Raw genomic sequence first — 24673 nt, forward strand, 5'->3', positions numbered from 1 at the left:
TTTTTTTTTTTGGAGTTTCATTGTTTCAGGTCTTATATTTAAATCTTCATTCCAAGTTAATTTTTGTGAGTGATGTAAGATAAGCATCCAACTTCATTCTTCTGCATGTGAGTATCCAGTTTTCCCAGCACCATTTATTAAGGAGAATATCCTTTCCCCATTGTGTATTCTTGACTCCCTTGTCAAGTATTTGTTGACTCTATATGCAAGGGTTCATTTCTGGGCTCTCAATACTGTTTCATTGGTCTATGTGTCTATTTTTGTATTTCTGTAAATATATGTTTTTTCTATTTCTGTAAAAAAATACTATTGGAATTTTGATAGGGGTAACAGAAATACAGGTGGCTTTGAGAAGGACTGGTCTTAAATCTTTTAAAATATTTAGCAGAATTCATCAGTGAAACTGGGCTTTTTGTTTGTCGAGAGATTTCTGATTACAGATTCAGTCTCCCTAATCATCACTGGTTTGTTCAGTTTACTATTTCTTCATGATTTAGTCTTGGTATATTGTTTATTCCTAGGAATTCTTCTTGGTTACCCAATTTGTTGGTGTATAATTGCTCATAGTAGACTCATACGATCTTTTGTATTTCTGTGGTATCAGTTGTAATGTCTCCTTTTAAATTTCTGATTTTGAGTCTTCCCTATTTTTTTCCTTAGTCTAACTAAGGAAACTAAGGCTTGTCAATTTTGTTTATCTTTTCAAAAAACTAGCGCTTAGTTACATTAACCTTTCCTATTGTTTTTATGGTATCTATTTCATTTATTTCTGCTCTGGTATTTGTTATTTCCTTCCTTCTGCCAGTTTTTTTGTTTTGTTTTGTTTTGTTTTTTTGTGGTACGTGGGCCTCTCACTGTTGTGGCCTCTCCCATTGCGGAGCACAGGCTCCGGACGCGCAGGCCCAGCGGCCATGGCTCACGGGCCCAGCTGCTCTGTGGCATGTGGGATCTTCCCGGACCGGGGCACGAACCTTGCGTCCCCTGAATCGGCAGGCGGACTCCCAACCACTGCGCCACCAGGGAAGCCCCTTCTGCCAGTTTTGAGCTGACTCTATTCTTCTTTTTCTAGTTCCTTGAGGTATAAAGTTAGGTTGTTTGAGATCTTTCTCTTTTCTTAATGGGAGTGTTTTTCACTATAAAATTCCCTCTTACAACTGCTTTTGCTGTACCCTATACGTTTTGGTATGTTGGTTTTCTATTTCCATTTGTTTCAAGATATTTTTGGACTTCTTTTCAGTTTTTCTTTCAGCCATTGGCTGTTCAGGAGTGCGTTGTATAATTTAATATGTATCCGTTTCCTTGCAAAAGTTTTCTAAGCCTAAAGCAATAGAATTAACAGGAAAACTTACAGATTTGACTAGATAAAGATGTAGAAAACATATGTCTGTACTTAAAAATCTAACATTGAATGAAACAACTCAGAATATTTAAGAACAGTGAAGGAGAAATATTTATGCTATGTAACAAAATCATGTAATCAATTAGAAAAACCATTAAAAGCCTAGTAGATAAGTGGATAAAAGACACAAACAAATATTTTCCACAAACTTCAAACAAACATATGGAAAAAGTTCAATTACAATAATAATCTAACATAAAATTTGATAAATATTTCCAAAAATAATAACACAACGCTAGTGAATATCTCATAAACCATTGCCAAACATTTCTGAACCGAGAAAAAGATGTTTTGGTTCCGTCTGATGGCAATTTGGTGATGTAGATCGGTATCCTTTGACTGAATATTTTTACTTTGGAAATAAATCCTAAGTCAATCACCCCAAAATATAGAAAAAGTGTTACGTAGAATGATCATAATAACAAAAACGTTGAAAACTATGTAAGTGGCTAAAAGTATTGGAGAATAGGAAACCAACCCCAGCACAGGATGGAATATTATGCTGTCACTACTCGTGATACTTATGAGGCATCTTAAATAAAATGATAACGTTCCTGTAACCCAAAGTCTAAATGTTGTGTAGGCGGATGATGGGTGCTCTGCCCTTTCTTTTTCTCCTCGTCTGTTTTTCCTTATTTTCTACAATAATCACATGTGAATTCTAGAACAAGAAGAACATGGTTAAATTTTAGGTAAAAGCAAGAGAATGCCCTGCATGGGTGTGTGTGTGTGTGTGTGTGTGTGTGTGTGTGTGTGTGTGTGTGTGTTGGTGGGTGTTCTCGAGGTCAGGCAGGTCTGGAGGTGGGAGGCGTGTGCCTGCTGTAAGGGCATGTGTGCATCCCCACTTTCAGGGGTCCAGCCAGTGGATGTGCCAAAACCAGTGCTGATGACTGGTGAGTTTATGGGAACTAAATGCTTGGGATTATTTCATCAAATGACAGCCATCAAGGCATCGTTTGAAAGCTGCACTAAAAATAGCACACTGGGTCCCTGCTCATCCACACGGGCGCTTTGGGGTTCTCTGTCGTGTGCGTAGCCATGTGGGATGCCCGTGTCTGCCTGTGGAGGCCGATGTGGAAGCCATTCTTTCTAATAAACCTTTGATCTGTTGAATGGTGACTACAAAGCCCAGAGCCAAGGTAGCGGCGCAGGGAGAGTTTCACAACATGTGAGCAAGAAAGGATAGGTCCCAGGGGCTGCCTTGCTGAGCCTGTAACAGCTAATTGGGCCTGTTAGGGTCAGCAATTAGCTTTGAGCTATTCAGAACTTCTGACAGGGCCACCTTTATCCGTAAACCAGCTCTCAATCGAACAATAACGTCTCAGCCCATCAGGAGACACTCAGCAGCACAAAGCCGGACGGGCATCTCTGGGTAGACAGAGCTTTCCGTGGCTGTGGAATTATTATATCATTCCCTGCGGTCCAATTCAGGGATTGCCGGGGCTACCTGAGGATAATGTGAGGCAATTCCTTAATGCGAGAAGCATCATTTTCTTTAGTCTCAATTTTTAATTTTTTTTTAAACTAAAAATTACATATTGGAGCAGTCCTAGGGTTATGTTTTCTTTTTCAGCGGCGAAAACATATATAAAGTATTTTGCTTAAAAGATGATCTACTAGTGTTTTAAAGGTTAAGAAGTGTGACCTTTGAAAAATGAAACTGTAGAAAACTCATCTCTGAGCAGTCTAAAATGTTTACTCCTGCTTTAGGTAGTTAAGAAGGGAACTTAGGCATCTTTGCCTCATACCCTTAAGCCCTTTTCAGTTCCTGTCGCTTGCACTTACTGCCTGAGAAAGAAAACCCATTGCTGTCCTTTACAAAGTAACCTTTTTATTCCCATAAAGAAACAGCCCATCTACAGTGTTACCTTCTTATCTACAGTGTTACCTTCTTACACTCCAAGGTCCAGGGATGGGTTTATTTTGTATTTTTTGGCTGGGGCGAGAAAGGAGGCTTGCTCTCCCCGAGGAGGCTGGTTCCCTAGAGCATAGGGTGCATGGGGGGGAAAGCACGGCAGCCCTGCAGTTTCCTGACCACCTCTGCCCAGGGCCCCTCAGGTCAGCCTCGCTCCATCCTTCTCAGGAAGGCACTAAACCACAGGGCACAGGGAGCGGCCACTCTGCAGGTCTGCAGTGACAGCTCTGTAATTTCAGCATTATTTGAGTACCATGTAAGTGCCTTGGATATCTCTGCGCCTTCATTTTACATCTGCTGTTTAGGTAATTGATTTGTACTTGTCTCTGCTAGATTTCAGTAATTTGCCTCCTTTTCTTCTTTTCCATTTTTTTTTTCCTGTTGCTCTGTCCCTGTTCTCCATCCTCACTGGAAAACCTAAAAAGCATTCCCATAATGATTTCTGGTTTCTGAAGCCTCTTCTTCTGAGGAAGCCCTGTCTTGCACCAGAGGGTCAGATTGATGGGGTCTGCCTAGATCTGCTAGTTAAGTTGTTCAGCACGGCAACTATTATAGGAACCAGGGCGGGCTTGGTTAACTTTGTCCATGCCCCGCTGGAGTTTGGTACCCGGAGCTGATTGATTAGGTATCTGCAGATGCTCGTTATCTCCTGTGACGGCTCAGAGGTGTGTCCTTAGGTGAAACCTTGTGCAGGTGGGGAAGGAAGGTGGCGGTGGAGAGCAGATTTCATGGGTGAATTTACTTGCAAAAAAAAAAATAAATTCTTCCATGTGTCTGGGCCACCAATTTTTCACCAAGAAACTAGCATATCACACCCTGCTAAAAGTTTACAGTTCCTTGTTTTTCTTTTTGGCCAGTACGTTTCTGTACCACTGAGCTGGCAGCTGAGTTTTGTCCCACGCACACATGCAGTGTCAGCTGCGGGCCAGCCTGGCAAGCAGCAAGAGGGCAGAGGGAAAAGTCAGAGGGAAGAAGAAGCGTTTTATGACTGTGACCGGCCCGTCTGCACCTGCGCGTCGTGTGTCAGCAACCCCCAGCCTGCAGATCTCGGTGGATGTAACTTTCCCCTCATGACACGTCAGAGGCCTCGCGCCCGACTCGGGGGGGATGCCGATGCCAGGTGCACCTGTAAGTCTCACGGCTGACAGGTGATCAGGCAGCCTTTCTAGAAGGAGCGGGGAGCAGGCCTTTTCTGAGAGCTGAGCCTCCAATAACACCAGGAAAGGGGGCAGCACTGTAGACAGCCGGGCCCACCAAGAGTTATTTCTAAAATCTGGATTAGATGATGCTGCGAAGTCAGGTACAAACTGACGAGGACTCTTTCCCATCACCTGTGCTCCCTTGTTTATGTTACCTTTCAGACACCAGGGAGGTTCTCTGCTGGCACCTGTGTGATAGCTCTGAAGATGCAGGGCTGCCAAACATCACCTGCGCCATTTCTAAAGGGCACAGAGGGTGAAGGAAAGGAACAGGAAGGAAAGGATAAGGCACACAGAGAAGGGACCCTAGGGAGCAAAGCCCTGGCACTCAGCAAGCTTAGTCTGAAAAAATACAATTACCGGGACCAGCAAATTCTGTTTGTTTTGTCCTCACAATTTTAAAATAAAACATAGAAGACACGGGGATGAACTGGGAGGTTAGGTTTGACATAAATACACTACCATGTGTAAAATAGAGAGCTAGTGGGAACCTGCTGTATAGCACAGGGAGCTCGGCTCGGTGCTCTGTGATGGGCTAGTTGGGTGGGATGTGGGGTGGAAGGGGGGGATGTGTGTATGTGTGTGGCTGATTCACTCCGCTGTGGGGCAGAAACTAACACAACATTGTAAAGCAATTATACTCCAATTTAAAAAAAAAACTATAAAAAAACCATGGAAGACACTGGTCTCTATGGGAGAATTAATTACTGTTTCTCTATTTCCCTTTATTTCCTATTTTTAATAAAACCTTGCAATAAATATGGGATGCTTAAAGGAAGGAAGATATTGTTCAGCCTATATTTATGGAATGAAAATGTTTGAAAACACACAGCATTTTTATTAATAAAATCGATCAAAATATCAGTTTCCACACCTAACAGAGATGATGTTTAAATGTCCAGTGCACACGGGGAGGATGGAGAACCCAGGTGGCACAGAGCGTCGGGGGAATCTGGGGTCGTCTGGTACGAAGGGGTGATGAGGGTGTGAGAGCTCTTTCCTCCCGGGACCCAGGACGGCAGGCAGGGTGGGACTGGATGGGTGGATGTGCCACTGGCATTGTGTGGAGAAAATGAGCATTTCACTTCCCAGCAGTTCATTGCGGCTTCTTGTTGCCACTGCCTGTGCCTGGTGACCTCACAGCTCCACGAGGTCACTCTCTCCAGGTCCTGCTTCTGCTCTGTCTCCTGGGTGGGCACCCAGGAAGATCAGAGTCTCTTCCAGCACAATTAGTCAGTAAGAGAAAGTACATCCTCTCTGACACACAGCTATCGCCAAAGGTGACAGCAATATTCAGGGCACACTCAGGACATTTGCTCTTTGAAGCTCATCATGCTGGGACTTTTCTTTATCAATACAGTAATTCTTACCCTTGTCTACTAGTGAAATTCTTTTGTCCCCTGTTATATTTAAGATGAAAACTTTGTATAATATGTGTATATGTGTACACACACTTATTTCATTTTGAACGAAAGCTATCCTTCGAAAATTTTCAACACAGGATTTGTTGTAAAAATGCCGATTTGAGAAAATATTCAATTTGGTAATCATTATTTTTTCAATTTTTATATTTTTAATTTCCCGGGCCCTTTGATTTGTCAGATATTTTACATATAAAAAGATAATTTGTCAAAAGCTTTGCAACATTTTTATATTTGTCATTTATATCGATTTTTTAAAATTAAGACTTTTTTGAGAGCAGTTTTTTTTTTTTTTTTTTTTTTTGCAGTACGCGGGTCTCTCACTGTTGTGGCCTCTCCCGCTGCGGAGCACAGGCTCTGGACGTGCAGGCTCAGCGGCCATGGCTCACAGGCCTAGCTTCTCCGCAGCATGTGGGATCTTCCCCGACCGGGGCACGAACCCGTGTCCCCTGCACCGGCAGGCGGACTCTCAACCACTGCGCCACCAGGGAAGCCCTAGAGCAGTTTTAAATTCACAACAAAATCGAAGTGAAGTAACAGAGATTTCCCATGTGCCTCTTGCCCCTCCACTATCAACATCCTCCACCAGAGAAGAACATGTCATAACTGATGGACCTACATTGACACACCATGATCACCAAAGTTTGTAGATTACATTAGGCTTCACTCTTGGTGTTACATGTTCCATGGGTTTGGACAAATGAATAATGATATATATTCACCATCATAATGTCATGCAGAGTATTGTCACTGCCCTAAAGATCCTCTGTGCTTCTTTTAATCATCCTTCCTTCCCTCCACCCCTGGAAATGACTGATCTTGTTTCCATATTTTTGCCTTTTCCAGAATGTCATATATTTGGAATCATACAGTGTGTGGCCTTTTCAGGTTGACTCCTTTCACTCAGTAATATGTATTCAAGGTTCCTCTATGTCTTTTCATCATTTGATAGCTCCTTTCTTTTTAGGGCTGAGTAATATTCCATTGTCTGGATGGACCACAGTTTATTTATCCATTCACCTGCTGAAGAACATCCTGGTTGCTTCCAAATTTTTGCAATTATGAATAAAGCTGCTATAAACATCCGTGTGCAGGGTTTTGTGTGGTCATAAGTTTTTAACCCTTTTGGGTAATTGCTAAGGAGTGTGACTGCTGGATCATATGTTAAGCGTATGTTTAGTTTTGTAAGAAGCCACCAAAAAAGACAAAGTGTCTTCCAAATTTAGCTGCACCACTTTGCATTCCCACCAGTGACGAATGAGAGTTCCTATTGTTCCACTTCATTGACAGTATTTGGTGTTGTCAGGGCTCCAGATTTTGGCCATTCTAATAGGTGAGTGATGGCATCTCGTTGTTGATTTAATTTGTATTTCCCTGATGATATATGGTGTGGAACATCTTTTCATATGCTTATTTGCCATCTGTACATCTTCCTGGTGAGATGTCTCTTAACATATTTGACTCAGATTTTAATCAGGTTGTTGTTTTTCCTTATTGTTGAGTTTTAAGAGTTCTTTGTATATTTGTATATCAGTCCTTTATCAGATGTGTCTTTTGTGAACATTTACTCCAATCTGGGGCTTGTCTTCTCATTCTCTTGACAGTGTCTTTCTCAGAGCAGAGCATTTAATTTTAATGAAGTCCAGCTTATCAATTATTTATTTCATGGATCATGCCTTTTGTGTTTTATCAAAAAAGTCATAGTCATACCCAAGGTCATCTAGGTTTTCTCCTATGTTGTCTTCTAGGAGTTTTATTGCTTTTGTCTTACATTTAGGTCTATGATCAATTCTGAGTTAATTTTATGAAGGTCTGTTTCTAGATTCATGATTTTACATGTGGATATTCCAGCACCATTTGTTGAAGAGACTATCTTTGTTGAATTGTGTTGCCTTTGCTCCTTGTGGGTCTATTTCTGGGCTTTCTATTCTGTTACACTGGTCTTGTCTACTCTTGTGCTAATGCCACACTGTTTTGATTACTGTGGCTTTATCGCAAGTCTTGAATTTGGGTAGTGTTGGTCCTCCAGCTTTGTTCTTCTCCATCAATATTGTGTTGGCTACTCTGGGTTTTTTGCACATAAGTCGTAGGATCAGTTTGCCAAGATTCATAAAGTAACTTCCTGGGATTTTTGATTGGGATTGCATTCGAATCTATAGGTCAAATTGGGAAGTACTGACATCTTGACAAAACTGAGACTTCCTATCCATGACCATGGGATATCTCTCCATTTATTTAGTTTTTCTTTGGTAATTTTCATTAGCCTTTTGTAGTTTTTCATGTACAGATCTTCTATCTATTTCATTAGATTTATACCTAAGTATTTCATGTTTTGGGTGTTAATGTAAATGTTTTTAATTTTAAATTCCACTTGTTTATTGTTAGTATATAGGAAAGTAATTGACTTTTGTATATTAACGTTGTATCCTGAAACCTTGCTATATTAGTTCCAAGAGTTTCTTTTTGTTGATTGTTTCAGATTTTCTACGTGGACAATCTTATCATCTGCAAAGACAGTTTTATTTCTTCCTTCCTTATTTTTATACCTTTTGTTTCTTTTTCTTATAGCATTAGCTAGAACTTCCAGTGCGATGTTGAAAAGGAGTACTGAGAGGGGATCTCCCTGTCTTGTACCTGATATTAGTGGGAAAGCTTTGAGTTTCTTACCATTAAGTATATTAGCTGTAGTTTTTTTTTTTTGTAGATAGTCTTTAACAAGTTGAGAAAATTCCTTTCTATTCCTAGTTTACTGAAAGTTTAAAAAAAATCTCTAAAATCTTTAAATCCGTTTTTTATGATCATGTGATTTTTCTTTTTAGTATGTTGACTGATGCATTATATTAATTTTTTATTAAGGTATCAGTGACATATAACATTATATTCATTTCAGGTGTACAACATAATGATTCAATATTTGTATATGTTGCAAAATGATCAGCACAATAAGTCTAGTTAACATCTGTCACCATACATAGTTACAATTTTTTTTCTTTTTCTTGTGATGATAACGTTTAAGATCTACTCTCTTTGGAGCTTTCAAATATAAAATACAGTGTTACTAACTGTAGTCATCATGGTGTACATTACATACCCATGACTTATTTATGTTGTAACTGGAAATTTATACCTTTAGACCCCAAAAATGGGTGAAGGGCGTCAAAAGATATATTAATTTATTTATTTTAAATTAATTAATTTATTTTTGGCTGCATTGGGTCTTTGTTGCTGCATGTGGGCTTTCTCTAGTTGCGGTGAGCGGGGTCTACTCTTTGCTGCGGTGCACGGGCTTCTCATTGCAGTGGCTTCTCTTGTTGCGGAGCATGGGCTCTAGGCGTGTGGACTTCGGTAGTTGTGGCACACAGGCTCAGTCGTTGTGGCTCGTAGGCTCTAGAGCTCAGGCTCAGTAGTTGTGGCGCATGGGCTTAGTTGTTCTGTGGCATGTGGGATCTTCCCAGACCAGGGCTGGAACCTGTGTCCCCTGCATTGGCAGGCAGATTCTTAACCACTGCACCACCAGGGAAGCCCAAGATATATTAATTTAAACTTGAGAATTAAGCAAGTTCAATCACATCATTATTATTCAACACAGTACTGGAAGTTCTAGCCATTACAATAAAGAAACAAAAGGAAATAAAATTCATACATATAAGAAAAGAAGAAATAAATCTGTCCCTATTTGCAGATAACATGATGGTCTAGGTAGAAAATCTCAAGGAATTTAGAAACAAACAAACCAAAACATCCCAACGTACCCTGGTAGAACTAATAAGTGAGATCAGCAAGTTCACAGAACAAAAAATCAGTACACAAAAATTTCTATATGCAAACTGTGGAGATGTGGAAACCAAAATTGCAAGTACAATACCGTTTATAATTGCTCCAAAAAAACTAACTGCCCAAATGCTTAGATATAAATCTAATAATAGATAGAACTTGTATGCTGGAAACTAGGGAATGTTGATAAAAGAAATCAAAGATCTAAACCAATGGAAAGTTCATGAATTGGAAAACTCAGCATAGTAAATGTGTGTTCAGTCTAAACATATCTGTGCTAAACACGTACATATATCAGATTTTACTGACTTCTGGTTTTCCTTAAATATGAAACCACAAATGTCCTTATGATCATTAAGTTCTGTACTTTTACCATAATGGTGGAGAAATGAAGCCCAAAAGATACGCGTGACAACTTCTCCAGGGATTTTGTCACCAGGACTGGATGACGCATCTCTTGATTCTCCATCAGCTTCCATGAAATCCTCACCAGCTTTCTAATTCCCTAGCACGGCAGTTATAAACTCCCTGGCCTGTATTCTTGTTTGATCCCCTCGTATACTTATACGTTTAATAATTTGTTGAATGGATACATGTCTCCTGGTCCTTATTCCTGTGTATGTGTGTTGGGGGAGCCATGATGCTCGGGAAACGGATGCCACTGGGCACAGGGCTGGTGCTCATGTAAACCTCTCCACCCTCTCTCCACGTCTACCAAAATGCGGCGTATGTCTTAAGAGATGTGCAGCCCCCCTTAGCAGCCCTAATGGAAACAACACCTTTTTCCCTTCCCGTTTACCAAGTATTTACACTGTCCTTTGACCTGATATTATAAGGGCAACTGTTTTCCTGCTTTTACTTAGAAAAGGTGCCTTTTAGAGAGAGCATCCTTTCGTTGTCCCCTTCCCCCCAGAATCCATTCGTTGTCGCTTTCACTGTCTCACTAGAAAGTACTGCCCATCAGAGGGACTAAAAATATGAAATGTAAGACTGTGTCCCCCACACCCCAAATTAAGCCTTCCAGAAGGATATTAGCATGCCCCAGTTCCCTCTATCTAAATAAAATATAAAATGTAAGACTGTGTCCCCCACACCCCAAATCAAGCCTTCCAGAAGGATATTAACATGCCCCAGTTCCCTCTGTCTGTTGAATTTTTCAGCAACTCAATCCCCCAAACCATTTTTATATTTGGTCGCATATGAGCTGAACCAGGGTAATTGACACTAATGATTTTCAGCTCGTATTTATTTTTCTGTTGTTTCATTCTGACTCTACTCTTCCCTTTCCGTTTCTGTTTTTCTCCCATTTTGTGCTGAGTTCCACCGAGATCTATCTATCTTGGCTTCACAGAGTCCCAGGACTCAGAAGCTAATCATATCCCAGAGCACTGATGCTGGATGTCCTGTGGTGTTTGGAATTTACATGAGTTGTTTATTCGCACACTCTTGGTTAGGGATCATTTCACCGTGGATAGCATAGCCTGGCAAACACATACGCTCGCAGATACACACACCTTCGCAAACAGATATCCCCAGTTAAATATTCATGATCCCGAAGATTACCATAGGGCTTTTCATACAAAGAAATGACCAGCGTTGTCACTCAAGGCCTGTATTGGCTTCTGCAGAGGATGCTAAACAGTGTATTATCACATCCACTGTGTGACAGACAAGTTCCAGAAGAAACGGCTAATAACAATGAATTAATGTAGAGGGGGTTTGAGGGAGAGAAAAACAGGACAAAGGAGCTTCGAAAGGGGAGATAAATGTTACTGCACATTTTGATTTGGCCTCCCCCAAATTCAACCTGAATGCTGCATTACGTTCTTTCCCCCTCGGTGGTCCATTCCCGAGAGGATGGAGTTGACCTGTGGGAAGGTATTCAATGGCAACTATTTCAGTTAAATCAAACAGAAACCGAGCTTGAAAAGGAAGTAAATTTCATCTTTCTACTTCTCTGTATTGTACTTCAAACATGCGGCGTGTTCCTATCCTACTATTTAGTGATCTTTACAAAGAAAAACATGCGACCTTTGAATTCAACCCTTTCCTTCATTTCAACCCAGATAGGGATGTCCTCTTACAGGAATTAAATACAGTATGTCATGTGCCAATGCAAGGAATAGAAAATGTAGAATCCTCTTCGTGGCCAGCAGATGACAACTGGCCTAAGGAGAACAGATGATTGGAATGGAAGGAGTCACATTACAGTCCCTCGAAGACCACAGATTTCCGTACGCAGCCTTCTCCACCCTGTTCTCCACCACATCTGGGCTGAACTGGCAGCTGTAATTACTTTAATTGAAATTGCCGCTGTCTCCTCAGACTGAATGCTCACCATCATATTAATAGAATTTAAACAAAAGGTCATACTTGGTTTGCAATAGAGTGGGGATAACTGTTGGCATGAATATTTTATGGAGAATAAGGGATACATTTACATAGAAATGCAGTATACATGTGTACTAGTTATTGTGGATATAGTGACTCATTACTCAATCAACAAACACAAAGTGCTCACCAGGTAATAGGCGCCTTACTGAACTCCAGGGAGCCAAAGGTAAATAAATGTCACCTCTGAGGAGTTCACGATTTAGTTTAACAGTGCAACGCTTTGGGAAAAAAATACGTCTGTAGAAGTGGATACCAAAAATGCTAAGAGGGGAGACTAAAAGTATAAAAATATACCTCATAAGAATGAATAAAAAGTTGATATTTTAAAAAGATGGATTCATGGGGCAAATTTCTAAAGAAGGCAATAAAAGCAACATGCATCGATATCAGGAAAAATGTTGCTTGTTTATTTGTACAATAGAATGTCAAAAGCTTAGTATGAGAGAGTTTAGAAACCTTCTTCACTGTCTGAATTCCCTCGGAAGCAGAAAGGAAGACCTGGGATCTCACTGATGATGGCAGAGGATTAGGAGGGATGACCACTCAGAGTGGAAGTGGGAGGGCCGACCCCAGGGAACCAAAGATTCTTCAAGGGAAGCATCTAATCCCAAGGTCCCGTGTCTAGACATGGAGCTACAATCAGAATAACGAAGTACAGGGGCATAAGGATCTAGAACACAGCAGGTGCTTTTTATCAAAGATGTATGAATGGGCAGGAGTGTTAAGGGCAAAAAACTGGTTCAGACACGCACCCCAAAAATCTAAGAATTGGTGAAAGATGCATTTCAAGAGATGGTTAGCTGAACAATTCTTGAATGTTTACATCTCCTTTGGATAATCAATCAGCAGATATATCTAAAAATATACAAGACATCATATGTAAGACAATGAACTTGAAAATAAGGGATGGGAATATAAAGAACTAGAAAAACAGGGCTCATGGTTTGAAATGGCTTTTGATCTCTTTAAGCAATTCAGATAGATCTACATCAAATGTTTATAACTCTCTTGTCTAGAGCTGAGAGAAGTTTTTAGGGGTTGCTTCCAGAATAAAAATACCTAAGAGGGAGGCATTGTGTCATAATAAAAAGACCACTGGGCTTCCCTGGTGGCGCAGTGGTTGAGAGTCCGCCGGCCGATGCAGGGGATGCGAGTTCGTGCCCCGGTCCAGGAAGATCCCACATGCCGCGGAGCGGCTGGGCCCGTGAGCCATGGCCGCTGAGCCTGCGTGTCCGGAGCCTGTGCTCCGCAACGGGAGAGGCCACGACAGTGAGAGGCCTGTGTACCGGAAAAAAAAAAAAGAAAAAAAAAAGAGCACTACACTTGGAATCAAGGGTTTTGAGTGCTGGTTCTGTCTCTTACTAGTTGAGTTACTTTATGCAGTTCACTCTATACCCTGAGACCCAGTTTTCTCATCTGTAAAGTTGTGACTAATATCCACCCATATCAGGGTTCTTGGATTGCAAGCAACAGAAATTTATTATAACCAATGTAAGCACGAAATGGTTTTACTGAAAGGATATTATGGAGGTCATAGAAATAAGGAGAACACTGGAGAAACGTTCTCATAAAAAGCAGGAATCAGGACATCTTCTGGGTTCTGAGTAGCAAGAACTAACCAATGATTATGTCAAGGAACCACGACTGGAATGAATGAGATCCAACTATTTTTTTTTATCCTTGCACATTCTGTTCAAGACTCTCTTGGATAGAGAGTCCAATTAGGCAGGCTTGGGCAAGGGATGGGCAGGAACCCTAGTAGTGAGACCCACCAGATTGCACACATGGCAAAGAAGTTATATCCTAAGAGGATGTCAAAACAAGGTTGACAGGGGAAGGGAGAAAGAAAAACCCACAACTTTTCACCACAGTTAGGATATGCATTGTTGACTGGGGACCAAGGTGGGAGGTTTCTCCGTTTCTCCTGTAGCAGATGCTTAATGGCCTCTGCACTCTGTGTTCCTGTGCACGCACACAGCGTCCTACTGCATATCTCACCCGTGGGCTGTCTTTAGAGAGTCATTTAAAAATGCATTTATTATACGAGAGCAGAGAGTGCATTGGCCGACTGTGTTCCCTGGAGAATGTGGAGGACACTCCTGTCATTAACACAAGGAAGAATGCCCCAGTGAGCAGCGTCAGCTGCGAGAAGCCCAGCTGTGGGCCGCTTCCAGTCAGAGAGGGCTGACTTGAGAGACGCTGCTCTGTGCCTGGCCTCCTGGCATCAGTAAGGATGATAACATTCCAGAGAGTCAGAGGCCCGGCATCCAGGGTTAGAGATAAAATGCCTGTAATCACTGTAAACAGCAGTAAGGACCCAATGTTCACGGGGCACCTGGACCTACAGAATCTGTGGTCCTGGAAAGTAGACCGTGGTGTTCCTAAGGGTGAAACAGTTAGAGGGCCGATGAAGGTATTGCCTGACTTCTATCACCAAAATGATCTAAAAAAGTCGTAAGTCAGTTAGGATAAAATCTGGATCCCTTGCCCAGTTTCCAGGTGAAAGTCCATCAGTAGAAGGGAAGACAGGTCCCCTTGAGAAAGGATCTTGCCGTGTTATGCTAATTATGTGCAATAACGGGTTCCACTCTTTCTCCAGGGGAACTGTGGCCATTCACTAGAGTAACTGAGCATGGTGGGGAAGGAAAACACCCAGGTCCATCAAGATACTGCATACAGAGCTGGAGCCAACACTGATACCAGGGACCCCAAACACTAACCTGCTTTCCTCCCCATTAAAATGGGGGCATAGGGAGATCACTTAAAATGCAGAGCCCTGACCTGAGTCCACTTCAAGATGAGTTCTGAATGGAATGGCAGAGATGAGGTGAGTAGTACATGGATATCTGGGCAGGGGCTGAAAGGAGCAGAATTGCAGGATTAAAGACAAGGAGGTCTGGGGGAGGGGCGTGTGTGCAGACTTGGGGGGATGGGTACACGCTGTGTATTTCTTTGCATCCTGCACATGACCACTGGAGAGCACTGGCCCAGAGGAACCAGCAAACCAGCAGGGGACCAGTGAAGGAAAGCCAGTCCGCCTCCTGGTCCAGCAGGAGCCACCCACTGGGCTCCAGAGCGGAACAGCCCAGTGATAGGCTGGTGACCACTGATGGGTCACCCAGCCCCGCCCAGTGCCCTCCAGTGCCTCTCCTTTCCCCTCCTCCCCATCTCCTGTCTGCTGACCCATTCACCCACTCCAGAGTTTGTTCTTCTGATTTACTGTTTTCTGCCTTTTTCTTTATTATGTGTTCCTCTCTGCTTTCTTTAAATTAGGAAGGCTTGAAATTATTTTATAAATACATGACTTGAATACTTCATCTGTTTTCTTTCCATATAGCATGCAGTTGAGGGAGTACTTGTATTCTATATAGAAAGAATGCAAGTACTTGTGGTTACAGCTTCAGGTACATAGACTTTAATCTGTAATATTCATGTTTTATTTTTTCTGTTATTGCACTTTTAATTTCCTCTTTGACCATGTAGTCATTAGCAAGAGTGTTTTTAAGTGTATAAGAAGTTTTTCCTTAAATTTTTGTTATTCGTCCCGTTTTATTATGTTTTCTAAATGAATTGTCGCTGTGGCTCTGAAGGTCATCTCTTGTGTAATGAATACATGAGAATGTGGGGTCTTAGTCGTCTCTTCTAACATCGTAATTTTAAAGCATTATTTTCTTGATCATTTGTTTCCTGACTTTGGCTGTATAGACTTCATTTTCTTCCCTTTATTCTTTCTTTTTTTGTTCTCTTGTGGTTTAGAAAGTACATGCCATGTTTAAAATTTTACCAGTGGTTAGCTAAAACTTTAAAAATAAATATTGCATTAGTCTAATTAAGGTTTTAAATGGTAGAAATTTTCTCCCTTTATGCAATATAAGGAATTTATTATTTTTTGAAACTTTCTGCTGCATCTCCAGTTTTATTAACCTGTTTATATCCTGTCTTTTAAAACATGTTTTCTATTGTAATTTTTTATCCTTAATATTTGAAAAAAGTTTTTGGATATTGGTATATGTTTAGTCATTTTTGTGTTTATTACGCATTCTAATCTATCATGAATGACTCACTATTGGTCTTTTTTGGTTTTCTTAATGATCCAGAGCAAGGATTCTCACCCTCTGGCCTATGGGCCAAATCCAGCTGCCACCTGACTGTGTGTGGTCCTGAGCTAAGAATGGTTTTACATTTTTACATGGTTTTTTAAAAATCAGAAGATGAATCATATTTCGTGATTCATTTTCCACAAATAAAGTTTTATTGGCACGCAGCCATGCCCACTCATTTATGTATTGTCCAAGGCTGCTTTAGCAGTAGCAGAGTTTGTTAGTTGCCATGGAGACCATAGGGCTCACAAAACCTAAAATGTTTACTGTATGGCCCTTCTAGAAAATGTTTGCTTATCTCCGATCTAGAGCAGTGATTCCAGCGTTTTCTCTAGGAACACACATGAAGGATGATATTTATGATGTGTTGGAACCCAGTCCCTCCCCCAGGCCCTGAGTTTGCCCGAAAGTGAAACACTGCAATATTTATAATTGCCAGGGATATCGATGTTGTGTCAATGATGGTGCTTATTACAGGCTGAGTGTACAGCAATGAGGCTGAATTCTATTACCCTAACCTCCCCATCACTCTCAATTAAGCCCATCGGAATGCAAGGGTATGAGAGCCCTCTCGCTCTAGGGATGACCTGAAATCTTGTCTAGTTTATTACGCTTTTGAAGAGTCAGTTGTAAACTCCGTTGCTTTATTGTGATGAACTTTCTCGTGACACCTCTCTCACCTGGAATGTCGTGCACGGTCACTGCTGAAGAGCTGCTTTTCAGGTGCTGGCTCCAGAAAGAGCCCCCCGGGCAGCATGTCTTCTGCGACATGACACATTTGGACCTGTCTCTGTTATTTGCCTCTTTCCTGGTACCACTAAACAAGATGTTCTGGGTCTATTTTTGTTCACCGCAATGCTATATTGATGAAAAATATATACCCCGACACACTCCCAAGGAAGATCTAGTTCATGGGGTAGATCTCCATCCTTTTCTAATCCTCCTCAAGAAATCGTAATGAATTGGAAACTTCCTGCCCTCCTGGAGATTACAGTGTGAGGCAGTCATTAAACGAAAGAATGAAGATATGGTCTGAGGAGGGCAGTGGGGAAGGAGGGGAGGGACCACTAGAGCCCAACATAACAGGGCCATGTCTTTTGAGAAGTAACACATCAATGGAGCCTTGAAGCCTAACTTGGAGAACGGAAGAAGTGCTTCCAGTAGAAGAAATAAAACATGTGGAGGCCCAAGGGCAAAGGAGCACAGCTTGGGGGAGGCACGCAAGGGGTTCAGTACTCAGGCTCAGAGCCTGAGAAGGAGATGAGGAAGGGCTCGTAGACCTTGTCCAAACAGTGGGCTCGGTCTTCCCAGCAGCAGGCAGCCAGGAAGGATGCTCAGAGCAGGAAAACTGCATTAGGGTTTTTGGAAGATGGCTGCATGGGCTGACGGCAGGTAAGCTGCAGACTGAGGTACAAAATAGGAGACTCAGGTAATCCAGGTGAGTCATGAGTAGGGATACGTCCGAGAAGATGAAGGGAGGCGCAGATCAGGAGATGCGTGAGCGGACGTAGTGGCTGATGGGGGTGAAGCGAGAAAGCAGAGTCACCATCCGTCTCAGGCTCCCAATTCAGGTGCCCCAGACCGAGACAGGCTGGCTGGAAAAGGGAAGCCTCAGAGCGGAAAGTGGTCCCTGGAGATGGCGTGGGTGAGGGCGAGGGTCTCTACCCCCAAGCAGCAAGGCCCAGGGGTCCTCCTGAGGGGTGAGCTGTCTCCCAAATTATTCTCTTACCACGCTCTGTTTGTTTCCTCTGAGGCACTGAAAACCATCTGTGATCACTTAATTTACCTATTTCTTACTTTTTCAGTGTCTATAGTATTTTCCTGGGCTGCTGTAGCAAATGACCTCAAACCTCATGGCTTAAAACGAGAGGAACTTATTCTCTCTCAGTTCTGGAAGCTGGAAGTCTGGAATGAGTAGCAATGCTTGAAATCAAAGGGGAGTGGCTGTTCTTATGTCCTCTGGCTTCTGGTGGTCCCAGGCGCTGGGGCAACATCACTCTGTCTCTGTCCCTGGGGTCCCAGGGTGCCTCCCCTTCTGGAGCTCAGCCTCCCTCTGACCCTCAGTTTTAAGGACACTGGGTGCACTGAGGGGCACGTGGATAACCTAGATAATCTCCCCTGCAGAATCCTTCACTTAATCCCACCTGCAAAGTCGCTTTTTGCTTTTTAAGGAAGTAGTCACAGGGACCAGGAGTTAGGCTGTGGATGTCTTTTTTGTTGGGGCGTGGGGTGCAGGGCAGGGGCAGCTGTTCTTCACCCCAACTCACTGAACGCATTAAGTTCTCTCTAGAACTTAATGTCCCTGAGGGCAGACACTCTGCCGGTCACCATGACCACGCATCCCCTCCACTAGCTCAGTGGTTGACACCTAGGAAGTATTTAATATAGATTTCTCAAACTCAACGGCATGATTGAAAATGTTATTTTCTTTCCCTAACATCTTTAAAAGAAGGTAACAGTAACTTTCTGCGTGGCAGGTCTAATACACGTTTCCTTCTCTCACTGATGCGCCTTTGCTAAGCCCCTCTGGTGTCCACTGTTCTTTCCACGAACTCCTGAGTCATTTGGCTTCTCTTGAAGGCTGTGGGGAGACTGTGAGGCTTGATAATTTGGGAGACATGAGATTGTCATTTGCGACCATGCGGGATCGCCTTGTTTGGGAGTGAGCGGGGGCCGGGTACCCTCCTCACCATGTCCAGGGTAGCAAGCCTGCTAGGGGATGATGGGCAGCTGGACAGCGTCTCACTGCACGATGCCTTCGTGTGCTGGTTGCTGGAAATCAGCATTTTCACCAAGCGTCAGGCACAGTCGAGTTGTGGAAGGTGGTGGTGGTGATATTCAGGTCAGGCATGAGATCGGGGTTACATCCTGGGGACCTCGATCCCGTGGCTCATGTGCTATTCGCATCAGGGCACAGAACTAGCACGGAATTACGCACACGTTTTTACTTCTGTGCATGGGAAAATGACGGGACCTGTGGCTTCCTGATTCTGTATAGTTGTGTTTTTAGATAGTTCCACTAAATATCAAAATTGATCCTGGCCGTGAAATACATGGATGTGTAATCTGAGAATGCTTTCTTGCTGCTGTCCCCATCAAACTTATAAACATAAATTAAAGATGATTTGAAGTTCTCCTTGTTAGCTTCTCAATGATAAGAGTATTTTGCTTGGCTTATTTTGACCCTGGGAAGATATCTAAAATCTCACGTCTTCACGAATTGAGAACTAAGCACCAAACACGATTTCTTCTCCTTCAAGCGTGGCCTGTTCCGAATATTAAAGCTGAAATATCTCCCAGGCCATGGCTCTCCTGCATGGAACTCCAGGTTATAATCATGGAAATAAGTGTTTCCGGTCTTGGGCTTCCTCCATGTTGCATCCACTTTAACGCCCCATGGAGCTGGGAGACCTCAGCTCTTGAGATACGAAAGCTGTGGTCCAGCCAAATCCTTTAAGAGCAGTGCTTCCATAATTTAAAAGAAGTAAGATGTTTACTTACTTGCTGTGTCCCTGGAAAGTCTGCTTGGCAACATCATCACAATCTTCATCATCATCATTATAAGCAGCAGCATCAATATTGTAGCAGCTGACATTTGTGGGCCATTTATCTGTGCCAAGTACTGTGCTAAGCACTTTGCAGGCATTATCTTATGAAATTATAGTAATAATCCAATTAACATCCCGTTTTTAAGTGAGTATGCTGAGGCTCAGAGAGGTTAAGTAATTTATCCAAAGTAACACAGCTGGGACCTGAGGGGCTGGAGCTAGAGTCTAAAATGCCACATTCCACAGTCTTGAAATCTACCCAGCTGGTCTCCTGTTGTCATTGTTGTAACAAGCACATCCTTTCATGATCTACTGCAAAACAAACTTGGCCTGTTTATTTGAAATAAATAGAATCCATAAATTTCCTACAATTGTTTAAAATTGAAAATAAATGCTTAAGGGTGATCTGACCTTCCACCAGAAGCATAAAGTATAGGTTTGTCCTGCAAACATTTTAAATGTTAAATCTCCACACATACCCATATTTTTTATTGAAAACGATCACATTTTTGTAATTTCAAAGGTAGGCTACATTTCTTCTGGTTAATGAACCTGAGTTACCACGAAATGCTGCTCATTTGTCCCAGGACTCTATAAACCCTGCATTCCTGGGTCATTCAGAGGACTGCATTTTTAACATCGAGAAAATGGTTCTTCCGACAGGGAAAGTAATTTACCTGAGCGCGTAAGAAAGACAGTTGGGATTTGAACCCAGATTGTGTTTATTCCAAAGTCTATGCTCGTCTGACTAGAATGAGAAAATATTATCTTCAATTGGTAAGAATTGAAAAAAAAAAGTTATTCTTGACACGACTCACTTAAATACTGTTTGAAGGACTTTGGTCTGACAGCATTCCTCTGAATTTTGAATTAGCTTTAATCCTGCTTTGTCGTTAAACTTAACATTTGAGATAAATAATAAATAAGAAAACAAAATTACAAACAATAAAAACATTTTTTATGGAATTATAAAGTTTTTCAAATCGGGTCAATGTGTTCTTGGTTATAAATCATACATAAATTGAACTCAACCAAATTCTATGGCTCCTAAATCTTAGAAACTGGGCATTTATTTATTTTTAAATTTTTTTGTTGGGCCATTTATTTTCAATTCTAAGCATTTTACATGGTTCCTGACTTATATATATTCAAATATTGGATGAATTTGATAACAATCCTGTTAATTTTAAGGTAAATAGGATGAGACACCTGGTTATGATGGAAAATTAACAATTTCAAATGATATTTTAATATTCTAATACCCAGGAGAAATTTAGGTAGCCATTATCATTATGTCAACAACGTTGTCCGGCTTAGAGATTTTTATTAAAAATGTGGACAGACACACTGATGGCATTTTGCTTCATAAATGACAAGAGAAATAAAAAAAGCAGTGAGAACTTATTTAGTTTGAAAATTGTATTGATCTCTTTCTCCTCTTCTGTTAGTCTGGCCAGTAAACTTTCTCTTTGTCCAATTACACAGAGAAAGAAATAAAAATTGTACATTTAGTATTTCAATATTGAAGTTCTAGTATAAGCTTCAAACCTACCACTTTACATTTACCATAGAAATTGCGTTCCCGTGGACAATTTGAAAGGATTTTACAAAAATTAATTACTTAAAAATGCATTGCATTTAAAAATCTATTGCCTTCTCTGACTACTTTAAAGTTCCTTTCAGACATTTTCATTTATCTTACAACTCTCTTGTTTGAAACAATAAAATGGTTTATTATATAGTTTTGAACGAGAAAACTTGCTGAAAAAATAACTGTTTATTCAACATTAACTATAATAAAAATACATACATCTTCAACTTACTTAATCCAAATACTGAAGAAATTCCTCATTCACTACTATAAATATATATGTATAGGATAATAAATCCATATTTACTTTATTTCTCTTTTGGATTTGCAAAAATAATTTCCTTTTTCATGCTTCCATGGTGAGACGCTTACTACCTTGGTTTCCTTGGTCCTTTCTTTCTTCCTTCCTCCCTGCCTCCCTCCCTCCTTCCCTCCCCCCTTTCCTTCTTTCCTTCCTTCCTTCCTTCCTTGCTTTTCATGGGTATGTTTCTGTGGTGTAGGGTAACTTTAATGTGACTCTTAACCCACAAATCCTGGGAGGGCCTGACTTTAGCTCACAAAATTTTTAAACACCATGGTAGGGTCATTGGTATCAGCAAGTACCAACCCTTGGCTTTTAAGGATGCTACCATGTCCCTGAGGAGACAGGACATATAGATGTCCAGGACAAAACCATGGTGGAGTGTTGCACAACCACGTGGAGAGAAATTTGCGACGCCCTGTGCTATTGCTTGTTTGATTGTTGCAGGAGGGGCGGGGGAACTAATCCTGGAAGAACACAGATTGCTATGGGCTGGAGAGAGATTTCCTTTACGTTGGCATTCTTACTGTCTGGTGGCAAACAATGAAGAAAATCCATGTTTCTGACTCATCCTAGATATCTCACAAGGACCCGTGACAAGATTCTCTATTTCCTGAGTATTATTATATTAATAAATTTAAGAGGAAATTGTGGGAAAAAAAGCAGCACCCGAGATGTTTATGTTTACCATGATCTCAATTTGATTAACAGTTAAAACCAGGTTTCTGTGGAGGGTTCTGTGTTTGGCTGATTTGTTTGTTTTGGTGGTTGTTTCCTTTTGCTGCTTCTTGAAGCTTCTTCTGGTTTCAGAGACTAGATACCAGGAAGATGGAAACTCATCAATAATTCCTTCAAGTCTTCAAAATCTTGAAATCATTTTTCCAGCTTTATTAAGAATCTCCATTTCTTCTCCCAAAGAATGACAAAAGAACATGTGCCCATGTTAAAAAAAAACAACAAAAAAAACCCAAACACTTTTGCCAGCAATTTTTCTAATAAGGTAATTTAAACAGATCAGATGTCTGAGAGAAGTGAATAATATTACCTGGGGACTTTTTGCTGAAGTGGATGCATTCCTGGCCTTCTACTTTCCTCCCAATGATTAAACTTAAAAGTATGAGCTGGGCCAAATGTGTAGATATGGAATTCACTAAATTACTTCCTCTGACTTCCTTATTTCTCAGGCAGCAATAATTTGATTATAATTGAGCTTCATAATTGGGCAACATACACATATATATTCTGAACAGATTTCTACTTATACAAGTGTGCTTTCCTCTGAAAAGCAGAATGCATGTGTTTAATTTGCACACATATTTATCCTAGCTTACTTGATTAAAAAAATAAAATAAGTAAGTCCAATAAACTACCCTTACTTCTGGTGGGAAACACATTTCAAACTCCAGGGAGGGCAGAAAAGCACCCAGTGTGATTCATAGAGCTCATTACTGAGTCTCTCCTCCGACCACCACACACCTCAGAAGGTCTCATTATCCCCCTTCTGTAAGAAATGAGAGAAGTGAAATAAGGAGTGAAATATGAAAAAAGCGAAACTTTGGTGGACGTCTGAAGTTGGCTAAGGCTTTATTATTTAGGTAACTTCTGGTGCTTTCCTCTGGGCTTACAGTACAGACCTAGGAAGAGACATATAGTAACTGAATTGTTTCAGCTTTTCCAAATAGCATTGAAATGGACTTAATTGTTACACAGAGGAAAACCCATGTGTCTCCAGAGACTATTAGTGTCATTGAAAGGGCTAAATGTATCATAAAACCTGTCTTTAACAGAATAAAATTGTACAGACCAACACAATTTTAGCTAATGTTTTCCACATTTCTTGAAAAAAGAGAGAAAAAAAGTAAGAAGGAAAGAAAGAAAAGAGAAAGAAAGAAAACATTGGCTGTAAAGTAAGTCTATTAGGTGCCTAAATTATTAGGAACACTTTAATTCTGTAGACGTCAAACAGCTTTTTAAACATTAAAAGGAGTTTGTAGCAAGGTAGGTGCAAGGTAGATTTGAATACAAATTCCAATTCTACAAGGTAAATCTAGCCTATTATGTTTCTTTCATACTGTGGATTTAAACCAAAAATAAAATCTAACTTACACAAGGAACACATTCAGACCCCTTCCATTTTGTGCCTTCAAAATGGGAGTGAACTTTGTAGCTGGTTTCATTGACGCTTTAGTTTCATTCTATTTTTTGTTCTGGGGAAATACTTCCCCATGATATTTTTCTTATTGTTACATGTGTCGTACTTGTTGAACGTGGGCTTTGCTCCCTTTTGAGTAAAGTAAATAATGGTAGCGCTCTTCCAAAGCCGAGAATGGTCGAGAGAAAGGTTTAAGCGTTGCTTTTGTTCCATCAGAGACAAAAGGCTATTTCTTTCCTCTGAAGAAGTCCAGAGTATAATAGGGAAAAATCGAGAACAGAGAAAAATAGTGAATCAAACCCCAGTTGAAAGAACAAATCTTTCTATTTATCCGTCTCATCTTTTCACTGGGGTTGTATATCAGCTATCAAGAAAGCTATTTCAAGTAACTCTGCTAACATAATTGTTGTTTTATAAGTTGAGTTGCTATGGTGATGCATGACGTAATCCTCTATTACCGTCACACTCAGTTAGTTTTTCATACCTAGCCAGGATATTATTTTCCCCCCTTTTCTCCATTAGTCTGGGAGAAAACAAAATGAAACAAAATAAAACTATGTATATATTGTTTCATTCTTCTGGAAAGCCTCGAATGGGGACATAATTACCCACATGTAGGAGCTTTTCCTGTAACTGAAAAGTTTCAGCTTTTCATGCAACTGCAGCTATTATCACACGGTCCTCATTAGAATACCCGTGCATGGAAACGATTGTAATTTCTTCATTGTTCGCTCTTAAAATGAACGTGCAGCATGCACGTTTCCAGAAGATAGGGACTGAGGGGGGCCCGAAGGAGACAGGCTGGTTGGGGAGCACAGCTTTGCCATCGGCAAGTTCAAAACAAGCAAGGCTTTGGCAATGCTTTTGCTGTCAGTGACT

General features: G+C 41.1%; 1 long non-coding RNA gene across 1 annotated transcript; it reads right to left on the reverse strand.

The window, feature by feature from the left end:
* Positions 1–22365: 22365 nt before the first annotated feature.
* Positions 22366–24184, reverse strand: LOC125961199 (uncharacterized). The gene is made up of 3 exons (XR_007471572.1): positions 24095–24184; positions 23019–23143; positions 22366–22548 (listed from the first exon to the last, which is right to left on the reverse strand). It is a non-coding gene; the product is annotated as an uncharacterized LOC125961199 (long non-coding RNA).
* Positions 24185–24673: the final 489 nt, after the last annotated feature.

This window comes from Orcinus orca, chromosome 15, assembly GCF_937001465.1.
Source record: "Orcinus orca chromosome 15, mOrcOrc1.1, whole genome shotgun sequence".
Lineage (NCBI taxonomy): Eukaryota > Metazoa > Chordata > Mammalia > Artiodactyla > Delphinidae > Orcinus > Orcinus orca.